The 17,668-nt window shown below is 40.2% G+C and overlaps 1 pseudogene; it reads left to right on the forward strand.

The window, feature by feature from the left end:
• The first annotated feature begins 286 nt into the window (after nt 1-286).
• Nucleotides 287-2,458, forward strand: LOC103288409 (myotubularin-related protein 7-like; annotated as a pseudogene).
• Nucleotides 2,459-17,668: the final 15,210 nt, after the last annotated feature.

Consider the following 17,668-nt stretch of genomic DNA (forward strand, 5'->3'; position numbering starts at 1 on the left):
GATGTGTATCAATCACTGGCGAAGTGCAAGGAAGTAAGACAGTCTAAAGAAAGGCAGCAAATAAAACATGAGTTTGAAAGCCAGAATTCAGCAGTTGGAACTATCTCTGCAGAGAAACCTTATAAAATAGAATAGAAAATATGTTCTAGAGTTATCACGCTTATAAAGGAGGGGATTGGGGGTATTTATAAAGCGTCTCCAGTAAGTACTGTACACTGTAGCTGCAGGTAAGTGCATGAGGCCGTGTCCCCCCCCCCCCCCAGGACCTTGCAGATGTGGGCCCTCCATGGAGCGCCTCTGCACACCCAAGGTCGAAAGTGGCCACTTGACAGATCAAATATTTATAAAAAAGCAGCCCTAGGTACTTTGTATTTGATGACTACTCGTGTCCTATTTGTGGAAAATGCACCAGACCCAAGAAAAGAAAGATGGTTGATTGGTTTATCTCTTCCCACCCACTCTCCCCTGCCTTCCCTCTGAGGTTCAACAGTCTGTTCATGCTTCTATGACACAGACAAGTGGGTGGTGAGGGCTGGGGACTGGGGGGAGGAAGGGAAAGGCTAGAAGAGGTTAAGAGGTTAATGGGGGGAAAAGGAGGACCTATGCTGTACTTTCAACGATAAAGATTTAAAAACAAAACAAAACCAAAAAGGAAGCATGGATTCTTCACAGCCAGATTCCCACCATTAAAAAACAGTCAACAACTGCTACTGGGTGCCATGTATTTTTTTTCTTGCCATAACTTTCACCTGTTACAACCCATCTAACAGTAGGAGAGAGATTGCCATGATGTGTGAATCTCTCTCATATACTTTGTAAGGCCAAACATAAGGAGTTATATTCCTTTTCATTCAACCCCACGCTGGAGAAAGAAGAAAGAGAACAAGGCTGGATGCTTAGCAATCTCAGTGAACAATACAAGCCCATGGGCTTCCCTAATGATTATTGGCAGCTCAATAATATGAATAGAGACTCCAGAGTTTGTGATTCTTACCCTACCAAACCGTAGGTTCCCAGGTTGGCCACAGTACCATAGTTGGGAGTTACATATTCTGGAGCAGACGGCAGTGATTCCCTGCCCTTTTTGACTACTATAAAGATAACCACCCCTCCATCTGCAGGAGCAGCCAGCCCCTGTCCAGCTTCAGTGCCCTGAGCCTGGAGACCAGCAGATACTCCAGGCTACCAGAAAAGCCAGTCTAGGAAGTGACTTCATTTGTGTCATTGACACTCAGCCTAAACATAACTCCATGGCAAACCATCCTGAAGGGAAGGGCTACCAGAATGAAGACAATTATTCCAACATCAAGTTCCAATTTATCAGGATAGAGAACATCAATGTCACGAGGAACAGTGTGCAGAAAATGCTGGAACTGTGTGAACTTAAATCTCCCTCCATGAGCACATTAAGGCCGTCATGGATGCAGGAATGTTCATTGCCAAGGTTGAACAGAGGAAGGGGTGAGTGTGCTTGTTCACTGTTCGGATGGCGGGGACAGGTCTGTGCAGCTGTGCTTGGTGGCCAGCCTCCTGCTGGATCAGCATGACCAGACTCTGAAGGGCTTCGTGATATTAATTGAAAAGGACTGGATTTCCTTTGGTCATAAGTCTAACCACAGAGATGGCAATCCAGATGGTGATTCAAAAGAAAGCCCTCCAGTTATTGACTATTCATTGAGTGTGTCTGGAAGTTAATGGAACAATTTCCCTGTGTGTTTCAATTCAGTGAGCGGTTTCTGATTCACATTCAACATCACATTTATTCCTGCCAATCTGGGAACTTCCTATGTAGCAGCCAAAAGGAGAGAGGAGAACTCAAAATTCAAGAAAGAACATATTCTTTATGGACTCACCTGTGGAAGAAATGGCTGACTACATGAACCTCTCTTTAGAGCTCATCACAGTCAGACACAGGGAATCCTTCTCCCCACCACACCATGTGACTTCATGCACCAGTTTTGGAGTGGCATGTATAAACCTCTTTGAGAAGGGACTGCAGCCCTGACCCTCAGTCACAGACCCCTCATGGTGGTAAAGGAGGAAACCCAGCAGCTGGAGGAAGAACTAGAGGCCCTAGAAAAAAGGCTTTGAAAATCCAAAAAATCCAGTTAAATCACACTAAAGTGAAGAGTAAGCCAAATGAACCAGCAAGCACTCAGGGTTTTCTACCCCAGACAATAGCACAGCCAACACTCCCCAGGACTACAGAGGGAACATGAAATAATTTCCATTCAGTAGCCCTTCACAAGGAGACAAAGACTCCACTCTGATTCTAACCCAGGACAACTTGAAAAGCTCAGATCCAGACCTATCAGCCAATAGTGATCCGGAGTCTGTAGGGGAGGATTTGAGCTGCCCATCTCCTAGTGATGGAGAGTGTGCACCCAGCAAAGGCAGTGGCAAGGACCTGGATTCTGACAAGCTGTGTTTCTCATGGCCTAAAGCGTCTCCAAAATAAGGGAACATTGCAATTTAACACAATAAATAACTCAAGAAATGGTACATGTCATTGAGAATTATAAATTATAACAATGAAAAAGAGAGAAAAGTCCAACTCTTTGTTTCTTTACATGTTGAAGAAGAGGAAATAGCCATTTCTTTTAATATATATATATATGATATATATATATATATGACATTATCCCATTTTGAAAATTATTCTACATTCATGCTATGAAAGTTTTATTCCCACACACCTGTTTTCTTCTTCAATTTTCCAACCTATTTCACTTTCTGTTATTATGTTTCCCAAAACATTTGATGTTATCTTCCTTCCTGCCTGTGTTATAAATATTTCTATTAACGGAAGACATTAAGATGTACCTTTTTCAGTTAATAGGCATATAGGCAGTCCTCTAGTTATGTAGGACTCAACGTACGTCATTTTGTGGTTACTTCGCCATCTCCCATTTATTTATGAAAATAAAAGTTCCGTCATTTCGACGTGTGTACATATGTGTTTTGTTTTTTTATTATTTACTGTACTTACCACAAGTAAAGGTCAGGAATTATCTTTCTTTTAATTTTTTTACTGTTTCACTTCATTACTGCTGTGTGCGTGCTCCATGTGAGTGACGTAGGTGCTTATGTAGGTGGGTTCCGACTTACGGTGAAAATTGCATTACATCGCACCATAGGAATGGATCTCCGACATAACCCGAGGACCTACTGTATTTTTTAACTGAGGATTTTTGTAATTGCTGAAGTTTATCTTTCACGTTTAATGATCACTTTAACTTTTCCTTAGGTGCTATATTTTGAATTGTTCAAAGAACTGGATGAGGACTGCTCTCAGGGTTCTGCAACCATTCTTCAGAGAAAGGCTTCAGGGGGGAAATGCAGACACTGGAGTGCGAAGCCCTTAGAGAGCACTGAAGAGGTAAGGCTTGAGTTCTAGCAGCATCTGGACTTCTTGACTCTTCACATTGTTAAAATCCCAATTTTATCATCTTTACCTTTGAACTACATAAATAATCTGACAATATTCATGACCTCCACGGCTGTACCAAACCCCCATCATTTATTAGTGGGATGAATTCCCTTATTTGGAATGGGTTCAAAGCTAAATTAGGGGGGTGGGGGGGATAAATATAAGGCTGTCAGTGAAACTATTTCTTTTAGCTTTACAATGAAGAAAAGCAGAGATTTAGAGTGGTTACTTTAAATAGAAGTGGAATCTAGACTGTTATACATTTTTTAAGGATGAGGGAAATTTCCTCATATTGCATGATGATGAGAATTATCCAATGAAGAGAGAAAATATTGATGTCAAAGAAAGAAGGAAGAATTTAATGAAGCAAAATATTTCAGTATACCAAAAGTGAGGGCATCATTTGGACCCTTAATACAGAATAACAGAAAAGTAAGCAAGATTTATGATCACAGAGGTAAGTAAATGGGTAGGGGTACGTGTGTGCCCAAATTATCCTCAGAAGGTCCGAATGCTTAAATATGATAGTGAGTGAAATTTTTACTCTTGAATAATATGATAAAGAAGGTGCTGGAGGGTGGAGGAGAGAAGGAGTATCAAAGAGTTTTCAAGGAGAATAAGATAATAAATGGAATACAGAAATATGTTAATGAATTCTAGGAATATCAAGAACCTAGCTGAGTTTTAATAATTATACTTTACACAATGGAACTATTATGTTTTTTTAATTTATCTTTATTATTGTAAGTATTACAAATGTCCCCTTTTCTTTCCCCATATTTTTATTTTTTGTGTTTTTTTAATATATTTTATTGATTTCAGAGAGGAAGGGAGAGGGAGAGAGAGATCAAAAATCAATGATGAGAGAGAATCATTGATCAGCTGCCTCCTGCTGATCCCCCACTGGGGACTGAACCTGCAACCTGGGCATGTGCCCTTAATCAGAATCCAACCCAGGACCCTTCAGTTTGCAGGCCAATGCTCTATCCACTGATCCAAACCAACTAGGGTTCCCCATATTTTTAAAAGTAAGATACAGAGTATCACATATGGACTCAAAAGCTATTACTATTGGGATGAAAAATAAAGCAGTCCCTGTTATGTCCTATATCACGCAGCCTCTGGATAGCCATGTAATCTCTCTAATGCCCACTGTCCTTTTACTTTTTCTGCCCGAGTTACGTTGGCCTCTTTTTGATTCATCAGCCTTTTTAAGGTGCCTTCCATCTCTGAGAGTTTGCCTTGTAACTTCTGCCTGAAAATCTTTTACTCTGATAAGAGCCTCACATGCTCCTTCAATTTCTTCAAGTTTACATCACTGTCACCTTATAAAAGAGGCTTTTCTGACCTCACATATAACTCAGTGTCCCCCACCTTCTGTATCTTCCTTATCCCACTTTTCTCCATAGCACTTACCAATGGCTCATTTATGTATTCTTCTGTTTTCTCTCTAGACCTTAGAGTTTTATGAGAATCAGCTTTTCTTAGTTCATTGTCTTCAGTATCAAGGTCAATGCTTGATATTCAATGAACATTTATTGAAATGAATTGAATCATTAAGGATATATGTAAGTATAAATACCAGAAATCATGTATTGTTACCTTCAAAATAATTTTATTTTGAGTTTATAGTGCTTACCTTAAGAGTTATTAAAAGAGAATGTTTATATATCAATAAGAGTAAAATAGAAAAGAAAACAAGGATGCATGAATTGAATGCTGGTCTTTTCTGATAAAATTAACAACTACTGAAACTATGCTCATAAATATCCTCATCAAATTTACTGAAATATATTTGAATATGATGGCAAATTTTGGTCAATATTTCTCAGCCCAGAACTGAATCAGCTGAGGTTGTTACCAAGGCAGGTGATGTTGCCTGCCACAGTATTTCATCAATTTTCTTTATTGTTTGAAATATTATATATAGTATCACATATGTCTCCTTTTTCCCCCATTGACACCCCCCCCCGGCCACCCCCACCCCCCGACACATGCCCTCACCCCCGCTAGTGTCTGTGTCCATTGATTATGCTTATATGCATGTGTACAAGTCCTTTGGTTGATCTCTTACTCCCTCTCCTCCAGTCCTCCCCTGCCTTCCCACTAAAGTTTGACAATCTGTTCGATGCTTCTCTGTTTCTGTATCTGTTTTTGTTCATCAGTTTATGATGTTCATTATATTCCACAAATGAGTGAGATCATGTGATATTTATCTTTCTCTGACTGGCTTATTTCGCTTAGCATAATGCTCTCCAGTTCCATCCATGCTGATGCAAATGGTAGAGTCCTTTCTTTTTTACAGCAGCTTAGTATTCCATTGTGTAGATATACCACAGCTTTTTAATCCACTCATACGCTGATGAGCACTTAGGTTGTTCCAAATCTTAGCTATTGTAAATTGTGCTGCTAGGAACATAGGAGTACATATGTCCTTTCTGATTGGTGTTTTTGGTTTCTTGAGATAAATTCCTAGAAGTGGGATTTACTTGGGTCAAATGGGAGTTCCATTTTTAATTTTTTGAGGAATGCCATACTGTTTTCCACAGTGGCTGCACCAGTCTGCATTCCCACCAACAGTATAGGAGAGTTCCTTTTTCTTCACATCCTCTTATATAAAGTGATGTTATCACAAAAAAGAGAAAAAAATCAAATGAGGCAGGAGAAAACTTTTTCAGGTGACAGGTATGTGTATTGCCTGGATTGTGGTGATGATTTCAATAGAGTATACATATCTCCAAAGTCATCAAATTGTATAAATTAAATATGTGCAGTTTTTATATATCAATTATACCTCAATAAAGCTGTTTTTAAAAACAAAAATTGGCTGAATGAATAAAAATAAGTAATTTATGGATATCTAATATTAATTTTGCTGTAAATTTTAAATCCAGCCACTCCCAATATAAAGAACAGTGATTTTACAAAGAAAAATTTTGAGGGCAAAACTAAGTATTTGAGATTTCAACTCACACCATTTATAAATCATCTGTCTATCTATTTAGCTAAATACTAGAGGCCCGGGGCACAAAATTCATGCACAGGGGTGTGTGTCCCTCAGCCCAGGCTGCACCCTCTCCAATCTGGGACCACTAGAGGGATCGGGCCTAAACGGGCAGTCGCACATCCCTCTTACAATCCATGACTGCTGGCTCCCAATTGCTCGCCTGCCTGCCTTCCTGATTGCCCCTAACCACTTCTGCCTGCCAGCCTGATCATCCCCTAACCACTCCCCTGCCAGCCTGATTGATGCCTAACTGCTCCCCTGCCAGCCTGTTTGCCCCTAACTGCCCTCCCCTGCAGGCCTGGGTCACCCCTAACTGTCCTCCCCTGCAGGCTTGATCGCCCCCAACTGCCCTCCCTTGCAGGCCTGGTCCCTCCCAACTGCCTTCCCCTGCTGGCCTGATCGCCCACAACTTTCCTCCCTTGCAGGCCTGGTCCCTCCCAACTGCCCTCCCCTGCTAGCCATCTTTGGTGGCCATCTTGTGTCCACATGGGTGCAGCCATCTTTGACCACATGGGGGCAGCCATATTGTGTGTTGGAGTGATGGTCAATTTGCATATTACTCTTTTATTATATAGGATAGAGGCCTGTTGCTCCGGTGAGGGCTGGCTGGTTTGCCCTGAAGGATGTCCTGGATAAGGGTGGGAATTCCCTTGGGGCATGGGGCAGCCTGGGCGAGGGCCCTTTGGTGGTTTGCAGGCTGGCCATGCCCCTCGGGGACCCAAGCAGAGGCCCAGGTATCTGGGATTTATTTATCTTCTACAATTGAATCTTTGCAGCCTAAAGCAGAGCCAAGCCTCCTGCTTACTCCATGGTAGCAGCCATTTTTGTTGGGATTTATTTATCTTCTATAATTGAAACTTCGTAGCCTTGAGTGGAGGCCTAGGCCAGCCAGGGTGTGTGGAAAGCTTGGCTTCCTCCATTGCCGGGAGCAACTCAAGCCTCCTGCTCTTTCCAGCTCCGTGGCTGCTGCCATTTTTGTTGGGATTTATTCATCTTCTATCATTGAAACTTTGTAGCCTGGAGTGGAGGCCTGGGCCTGCCAGAGCAGGCAGAAAGCTTGGCTTCTTCCATTACCAGGGAAATGCAAGCCTCCTGCTCTCTCCGTGGCTGTAATCATCTTGGTTGGGTTAATTTGCGTACTCGTTCCTGATTGGCTGGTGGGCGTGGCTTGTGGGTGTATCAGAGTGATGGTTAATTTGCATATTACTCTTTTATTTGATAGGATCTATCTATCTCTTTTTGTCTATGTATACCAATAAAGTATTTCTTTAGCTTTTGACAAAATTTACCAGGTAATGGGAACTGAGAGTAGTGCATAAAAATCAAACCATATTTCAGTGTGCATCTTTATCCCTTTTTTTTTACTTCATATCTCTTACAAACCACATTCTATTCATTTTCAAAATGTATTATTCAGTTGATGCTCAATGCCTGCTGACAAGTTTATGCTCTCTCTTCTACCTGTTGTTTTCTTCCTGATATGTGCCATCATCTCACAAACTCCTGATCAGTCATCAAAAATGAGTTCAAGTATAGCATTCAGAGTGAATTTCTGTCATGTTACACCTAAATACTGTCACCCTTTCTTTGTTGATCTACTGTTTACATAAATATTAACAGTTTATCTTTCTATTCCTCCTATATGAGTGTGAGATCCTTGAGGACTGAAATAACAATAAATATCATGTTTATTATCCTTGATTATGAATGAAAAAAAGAAAAAATATACATACACACACATATACAAATGAGTTAAATGATATTCAGAGTGATAGTAAGGGCTGTACTTTAGGTTCTATTTAGATATGTAGTATACTGCTATGCCCACTGCTATACTCTTTGCTCTGTAATTCTCCTATCTCTATAGTTTTCAAGCATTTATACATATTTGAATTATCTGTGGACCTTTAAAACATGGATATTTCTGGCCTTTACAATAAAGGTTTAAATTTGCATTTTAAACAGGCACCCTGGGTTACTGTGACACAAACCATCCACAGATAACCCTTTGAGAAGCACTGCCGGCCTACATACACTAAATATTTTAATGTATGCAGGACTCCATTGAAGCAGAAAACGGAATAGGCCATGCATGTTAAACCAAGATAGGGTCAGATTAATTTAGACTACATTTTTAACAAAGCTTTTTTGTGACAATGCTGTTCTACCACTAGATGTCATAATGTTAATAATGCCTCATTTTTTTGTGTGATAAGTGATATGCAAAGTTTTCCTTCTCTTTGTTTTCAGACTTCAAATTCATGAAAATTGATAATTAATTCTAGAATTCTGCCAATAACAGACAGAAAACTTTTCACATATGTACATAATTTTTGTAGTCTTTTATATTTTCAATAAGCCTCACATTTCTTTGTTCCTGTTTATATCAATAAAAGACAATTTAGCTTTGATACCTTTGAACTAAACATACCAAGAGAGGAACTGGGACTAGAGCTGATGCTGTCTGCCTCTGTGATGTATCAAGCTGAAGCCTTCTTGCCTCTCTTTGGATCTACACATTTAGATAGCTTTGACAAGAATGCTATTTTAGCAAGAAACAATATAAAGAGGAGAAAAAAAAATATCCATTCTATTTAAGCCTCAGGCCTCTCAGGGCTTCAGCCTGAGGGAATTGCATTCCTCTTCATAGAAAGAAATTGTTTTCTGGTCTGAAATTTCCAATAGACGGAGAATTATTTTCAATTACATTGAGTTAGACATGATTTTAAGGTCGAATTTTATATTAAGTGGATAACTGATGGTTGTTATTACGGGAAAGAATGCACAAATACTAGGAATAGCAAATTTAATTAGTTGAATAAAGAAACTGAACAATTATATAACTTTCTTATAAGAAAGTACTTTATATGCTAGTCTTGTTTGGAGCACTTTGGTCCCCTGTGCAAAGAGCAGTATTGAGCTTGAAAACAGGATTCTGATGGTTTCAGTGAAAAATAAACAAACATAAACAAACAAAAAAAACCACATTTGTTTAGGAATTTCTATGCTAGCAACCAGATTCTCTGTTTTGATTGGCATTCTTTTTAATTTTTTATTACAGCTCTGTTGTCAATATTTTGAAGCTGTTTTATTTAAAAACTGCTATCAAAACTAATTGTTAAACTAAAGCTTTACATGCTCTGGCAAATAATGAAGCTGTTTCTAGAAATTTTTATTCATTCTTTGATTTACTTATTTTTTACATATTTATTTTTCTATAGATATTTTTATACCATCAGAAGGACATGACATATTATAATTACTTAGTTTTTACTACAGATCTGTCCCATGCAATGTTAATTTATCTCTGTACATATATAGAAGAATCATGATTAACTCACTATATCTTGTGTGAAAAAAATAAGTTTCAGAAAAATATTTTAATTAATGTCTAAATAATTGGTAAAAGATAGTGGGTCTTTGTAGATACAGATGCCTAAATTAAATCAATTATTTGGATAATTTAATGTTATAATATTAAGATTTAGAAGGCGAATAAACTGTTTTCTAGATTTTTAGTCACTCAATAAAATGTCTCATTATTTATGTAAAAAAATACTGTTTCCAAAAACTTAATAAGTCCAAGTTGTGTTCCAATATCAATCCATTAAAAGTAGTATAATAATAATAATAATTATTATTATTTTTATTTTTATTGTCTAAAGTTTTACATAATTCTCCTTTTTCTCCAGTTGGCCCCTCCCCACAGCCATTCCCACCCTGGGCAAACCCCCACCTCCCCAGTGTCTGTGTCCATTGGTTATGCTAATATGCATGCATACTAGTCCTTTGGTTGCTCTCCAACTCCCCCTCTCCCTTGCCATTTGTCTCTGGATCTATTCTTGTTCATCAAATTATGTTGACCATTTTATCCCACATATGAGTGAGATCATGTGATATTTATCTTTCTCTGACTGACTTATTTCGCTTAGCATAATTAATTATTTTTTTAATTAGGACAGTTGTTATGGAGATAAATATCTCAAAAATATATTTTGCTCTTAACTTTTAACATACTTAACACATATTCTTTAATTTCATTTGTAAAAGCCAAATTAAGTCTATTTTCTGAACAAATTTTGCTGAATTTATTCTATTAAACTTATACTTCAAGAGAAAAATGGATAGTACAATATATATTGTTTATTCATACATTTCTTTATAATATAATTATATGATTTACTTTAGGTATTCTATCATTTTTATCTCAACTAACATGTCAATCACCATTCTTATAAAATTGTATCTATCATGTTTCAATATTAAACTAATTTTTAAATTAAGTTAATTTTCCCAACATAATTGATAAAATATGTATATTAAATGGAAGGACAATGTTTTATTTCTATGTCTTCTCATGATTCACTGCTTCTATTGATTACACAGGGTTGGTTAATTGAAAGGAATCACAAGAATTCGGATTTATGCTCATACAAAGTTATACTAAATATCAACAACAAGGCAAAAGAGGAAAAAGTAAGTGCAAACAGTCATGGAGATGCCTTAGTATCTGTAGGCACAGAAGCCAGTGTCATTTTCCAGTCAAGGTTATTGAGTTCATCTTTGAACTATCAAGCATCAAGGTATCTGCAACATATTTGTTTCAGGGACCTCATACATGAGTTTACTGAGGCATATTTTAGCCCAATGGTCAGCAAGCTATAAAGCCCAGTTCTGTAAGTGGCTGAACCAGGGACAAACCATTCATCTAAACTCCAGGGCGGGGAGCGCCATTCTCAAACTTTTAACAGTGCATTATAAATCACTAATTAGCAAATCTCATCTTTATCTTAGCCAAGGTTCAAAGCTAGCCCTCCAGTAATATCTAGAGATAAGCAGAGAACTGTCCTTAGTCCCAGCTGTGAAATAACTGTTCTTACACGCTACATAACATGGGAAAGCTATTTAAAAACCTCTGTGCGCTAACCAGTCTGGATCAGTGGATAGAGCGCTGGCCTGAGGACTGAAGGGTCCCAGGTTCAATCCCGGTCAAGGGCATGTACTTTGGTTGCAGGCACATCCCCAGTAGGGGTGTGCAGGAGGCAGCTGAATCGATGTTTCTCTCTCATCCATGTTTATAACTCTCTATCCCTCTCCCTTCCTCTCTGTAAGAAATCAATGAAATGTATTTAAAAAAAAATAAAAACCTCTTTGCTTCAATATCCTACGTGTTTATACTGTACTATCTTACTGATAAATAACTCTTGCCAACCTACAGTGAAAATAATGAGTTTCTATTAGCAACTGGCACTTTCTGCTTACATTCTGTGACTTCCTCCGCAACCTAAGATGACTTTCTTCTTCCGATTGGATAAAGTCAGTAGTATTCCCCTTGCCCTCCAAGCTGTGCTTTTTGGAATAAACCTATGCAAAGTCAGAAAAAGTATAAAACACTTTTTTAAAGGCAACCATTCCAACTTTATTCCTATTCTTTTTCTTGTGTTGCAGACACAAATAGATTCTCTCCTCTTTCTCCTTCCATTTCATATGCCATATCCATTTCTTGTCTTTAAATGCCTAGAGGCTGAGTAATGTAGGTATTTCATATATTTTTAAATAGTATGGAAAGGAGACTCGGGGGGTAAAAAAAGCCGGTCCTCTTAAAATATGCTGCTTTTGTTTTTATCTTTTTTGACAGCATGCAAAGTATTTTGTTTCTAATGTTACAAGGTTGGGAGTCATTACAATCATTTTTTGCTCAGGATAAACTAAATATTTTTTCTCAACTGTCCAAGTTTATATATTATATTCAGTTTGGCAATTGATAACACTTAAGCTTAAGTCACTATTAAAGTCACTGACTTAAAATCCAGCTACCAAAATGATATGATGAAGAATATATATATATATCTATATATATATCTATATATATCTATATATATATAGATATATATATATATATATATATATACACACACACACACACACACACATACTAGAGGCCCGGTGCACAAAATTTGTGCACGGAGGGGGGCTGTCCCTCAGCCCAGCCTGTACCCTCTCCAATATGGGACCCCTCGAGGGATGTCTGACTGCCCTTTTAGGCCCGATCCTGGTGGGCAGTTGGACATCCCTCTCATAATCCAGGACTGCTGGCTCCCAACTGCTTGCCTGTCTGCCTTCCTGATTTCCCCTAACCACTTCTGCCTGCCAGCTTCATCACCCCCTAACCACTCTGCTGCCAGCCTGTTTGCCCCCAACTTCCCTCCTCTGCCGGCCTGGTCACCCCTAACTGCCCTCTCCTGCAGGGTTGATCACCTCCAACTGCCCTCCCTTGCAGGCCTGGTCCTTCTCAACTGCCCTCCCTTGCAGTCCGGGTGCCTCCTAACTGCCCTCTCCTGCTGGCCATCTTGTGGTGGCCATCTTGTGTCCACATGGGGGCAGGATCTTTACCACATGGGGGCAGCTATATTGTGTGTTGCAGTGATGATCACTCTGCATATTACTCTTTTATTAGATAGGATAGAGGCCTGGTACAGGGGTGGGGGCCAGCTGGTTTGCCCTGAAGGGTGTCCCGGATCAGGTGGGGGTTCCCTTGGGGTGTGGGGTGGCCTGAGCGAGGGGCCTGTGGTGGTTTGCAGGCCGGCCACACCCCCTGGCAACCCAAGCAGAGGCCCTGGTATCTGGAATTTATTTTCCTTTTACAATTGAAACTGTGTAGACTGGAGCAGAGCCAAGCCTGGGGCTCCCTCCGAGGCCGGCAGCCATTTCTGTTGGGGTTATAATTGAAACTTTGTTGCCTTAAGCGGGTGGGCCTGGCCAGGGTGTGTGGAAAGCTTTGCTTCCCCTGTTGCTGGCAGCAACCGTGGCCTGCTCTCTCAAGCTCCATTCTGCCGCCATTCTGTTTAAATTTGTTTACCTTCTATAATTGAAACTTTGTAGCTTGAGTGGAGGCTTAGGCCTGGCAAGGGCAGGTGGAAAGCTTGGCTTCCTCTGTTACCTAGGAAACCTTGTTCTTTGTGGCTGTAGCCATCTTGGTTTGGGTTAATTTGCATACTCGCTCTGATTGGATGGTGGGCGTGGCTTGTGGTGTGTTGGAGGTATGGTCAATTTGCATATTTGTCTATTATTAGGTAGGCTATATATATATCCTATCTAATAATAGAGTAGTATGCAAATTAACCGTACCTCTGTGACAAAATGGCGGCCCCCATAGCCACAAGATGGCAGCGACCAGTATGCTCAGCTCCGCCGGAGTTCCCCAGTCCCAGGGAGGGCTGCCGCTGAGAGCCGGGCAGCCCGGGTGTCCGGCTGGGAGATGCCGGGGACCCCATGCTACCATCCCCTCCCAGAAGCAGCCCCCGGTGTCAGACTGTGAGGCGTCTGTACCCCATGCCGCCATCGCCTCCCAGAGGCAGCACGGGGTGGGAGGCAGTCCGGCTGGGAGGCGCCAGCGACCCAATGCCACCAACCCCTCCTGGAGGCAGTCCCGGGTGTCCGGCTGGGAGGCGTCTGCGCCCCCACGCCGCCAACCCCTCCCGGAGCCAGCCCGGGGTGTCCGGATGGGAGGCGCCCAGGACCCCACACCGCCATCCCCTCCCAGAGGCAGCCCGGGGTGTCTGGATAGGAGGCGCCCAGGACCCCACACTGCCATCCCCTCCCAGAGGCAGCACGGGGTGTCTGGATAGGAGGCGCCCAGGACCCCACACTGCCATCCCCTCCCAGAGGCAGCCCGGGGTGTCTGGATGGGAGGCGCCCTCAACCCCATGCTGCCATCCCCTCCCAGAGGCAGCCCCGGGTGTCTGGATGGGAGGCGCCCTCAACCCCATGCTGCCATCCCCTCCCAGAGGCAGCCCGGGGTGTCTGGATGGGAGGCGCCCTCGATCCCACACTGCCATCCCCTCCCAGAGGCAGCCCTAGGTGTCTGGCTGGGAGGCACCCGCGCCCCCCAGGGAGCGAGTCAAGTACTGATGACTCTACCAAAGGAAAAGTTTAGAGAAAGAGAGGATAGAAAAGGAATAGAAGGAGAAAAGTAAGAAAGGACAAAAGATGAAACATCAAGAAAAAGAAAGAGAAGAAAAAAAGGAAGAAACAACCACAGGATATCACCTTTCCAAATCTCATGAAATTCCTGTTTAAGGAGTTTATTTTATGACTCTTTTAGTTTGGGTTTACATGTTTACTGTTTTGTCAAGACCACAGCAGGTACACTGTCCAATATGTTTTTTTTTAAAATAAATTTTATTGATTTTTTACAGAGAGGAAGGGAAAAGGATAGAGGCTAGAAACATCTATGAGAGAGAAACATCGATCAGCTGCCTCCTGCAGTATATGCCCCCAACCAAGGTACATGCCCTTTACCAGAATCGAACCCGGGACCCTGATTCTGCAGGCCGACACTCCATCCACTGAGCCAAACCAGTTATAGCTGTCCAATATGTTAAAGAAAAAACCCTATCTAATAAAGAGAGAATATGCAGGGGAGGGCATTTGGGGATGACCGGGCTGTCAGGGGAGAACAGTTGGAGATGATCTGGCTGGCAGGGGAGCAGTTAGGCGTTGATCAGGCTGGCAGGGGAGTGGTTAGGGCAGTGATGGCGAACCTATGACACGCGTGTCAGCACTGACACACGTAGCCATTTCTGATGACACGTGGCAGCATGCCGAGGATGAAACATTTGCTGCTCCTGAGGATGAAACATTTGCGACTAGAGTCTTGGAGTTAGTTTTTTCCTCAAAGTGACACACTACCCGAGTTATGCTCAGTTTTTTGGCGAAGTTTGACACACTAAGCTCTAAAGGTTGCCCATCACTGGGTTAGGGGGTGATCAGGCTGGCAGGCAGAAGTGGTTAGGGGCAATCAGGCAGACAGGCGAGCAGTTGGGAGCCAGCAGTCCCGGATTGTGAAAGGGATGTCTGACTGCCTCTTTAGGTCCGATCCCTGTCGGGCCTAAAGAGGCAGTCAGACATCCCCCGAGGGGTCCCAGATTGGAGACTGTGCAGGTTGGGCTGAGGGACACCCTCCCCCAGTGCACGAATTTCGTGCACCGGGCCTCTAGAATATATATATTCTCTATTTTTGCAATATTCTAAAATAAAAATTTAAAAATTAATTAAAAAATTAATTTAAAAATTATGTTCTCTTAAGAATGTTAGGTTGGCTTTAATTTATACTCTATTGAGTAAATTGAGGTAATAGGTAAAAACAAAGTAATTGTAACAAAAAATAATTGATAAAAAGGTTCAATTACAAGCTTTTATATATAAACACATGCATAATTCATCATATTTTTTTCTATTTAATATTAAAATTCCACTCATTGTCTTTTTTTGTCAAGTTTTGTGTAGATTTTTATCTAGAAATTATGAGTGGCAATGTTACAGAAGACCAGAGAAAAACCAAGCAATGCTTAGAGAAATGAAGTTACACTTTATTATTATTACACCATTGAGCTCAGAGAAAAATGTCTTTCAAATTCTGAGCAACAACATGGAGGAATCTGTTCCTTTTTATATCTTTCCCACTTCTTTGTTTCCCAAATATGGGGTTTTCTGGTCTCCTTTGCAAGTTCTTAAAGAGCCCCATGTGCTGGGACTTTGAGACCTCAACCAAAGGCCTGGCCTGGCGCCAGCACTGATAACTTCATCTGAGGATGGTTTATAGCCTCTCTAAAATGGGAGTAAACAGGTCTTGCAGGACCATATAATTAAAGGGGCAGTGACTAGATTCAGATTGCTAGCCCCCAAAAATATCTCTTTTTCCCCATCAGCAACACAATAGCATATATGCACACACTCCAAGACATATATGTATTTGATGATTTAAAAAATATAACATTTAATTCCTGTTAGAACCTCTTCATTAGTCATAATAGTAATTTAGCATGGTCTCTTAATAATATCACTAAAGAATATCAAGAAAATTAAAGGAGCTAAAATATAAAACAGCTAAATCTTGTTTAGAGGAGCTAAAATATAAACAACTAAATCTTGTAAAGTTAACGACTTCAATATAGTACAAAACTTTTGTGTGTGTGTGTGTGTGTTGTGTGTGTGTGTTTTGTGTGTGTGTATGTGTGTGTTAGTACAACACTTTTAAAAAGCAATCCAGATGATTGTACTCATGATAGTGATTATTACCCTAATAATACTAAACACAGGTATGCTGACTTTTCAATGAAGAAAGGTATATTTGTTGTAATGTTAGGAGCAAAAAATCATTTTAGTTTATGTAAACTGAAGCACCCTAAGTGTTAATAAAATATATATGGAAAATGAAGGTAAACAGTATTCTAAGTTGAGGAAAAATGCACTCTTTTTTAGAAGCTAAATATTGCTGGAGTGCCTACAGTATATTGGGTAAAGGAAAAGTTGAATAAGATGAATTAAAGGGGAAGCTGTAGGCCAAATGATGCAAAATCTCACATTCCATCTCAGTTTGAAATGTTTTGCAAGTGTGATGAAGAAAATAACAAGGTCCAAGTTATGTTTTCATGAGACATATTCAATGGATAATGTTTAATTGGAGAGAAAAGCTAAACTTAAAACAGAAAGGAGGCTATCACAATAGTCCAAGCAAGATACAATTTGACTTCACCTACCTTGGTTACATTGAGGTTGGAGATAAATTAATTGATTTAATATGTTTTTATAATATAGATATCAATGATGTCCTCTAATTTTCAGTAGAAAATATGAAGGAAATGCAGTCATATGTAAAGGAGTAAACCAGTATAGTTGTAGTTGAAGAGGAAAACATTCTACATACTCAGCATAAGTATATGTCATCTATTATAAAAGTTAAAATCTTTAACAGAATTTTTTTTTTAATTTCCTGGACATCACTATGACATGTATTGGAACCTCTTTCATTGTATATTTCACAGACCTAGAGCAAATATTTCAAAAATTTAAAGACCCAGAATAGCCTCAGCAATCTTAAGAATGAAGAACAAAGCTGGAGTCATCACAATATCTGATATAAAATTATACTACAAGGCCATTGTAACCAAAACAGCCTGGCACCAGAATAAGAACAGGCATATAGATCAATGTTACAGAACAGAGAACCCAGATATTAACCTGTTCCGTTATGGTCAATTAATATTTGACAAAAAATAATGGAATAAAGACAGTTCCTTCAGTAAGTGGTTTTGGGAAAATGGACAGGTACATGAAAAAAATTAAACTAGACCACTTTCTTACACAAAATACAAAAATGAACTCAAAATGGATTAAAGACTTAAATGTTAAACTCAAAATCATAAAAATCCTGAAACAGAACATAGCCA

The sequence above is a fragment of the Eptesicus fuscus genome, chromosome 8 (assembly GCF_027574615.1).
Source record: "Eptesicus fuscus isolate TK198812 chromosome 8, DD_ASM_mEF_20220401, whole genome shotgun sequence".
In the NCBI taxonomy this organism is placed as follows: domain Eukaryota; kingdom Metazoa; phylum Chordata; class Mammalia; order Chiroptera; family Vespertilionidae; genus Eptesicus; species Eptesicus fuscus.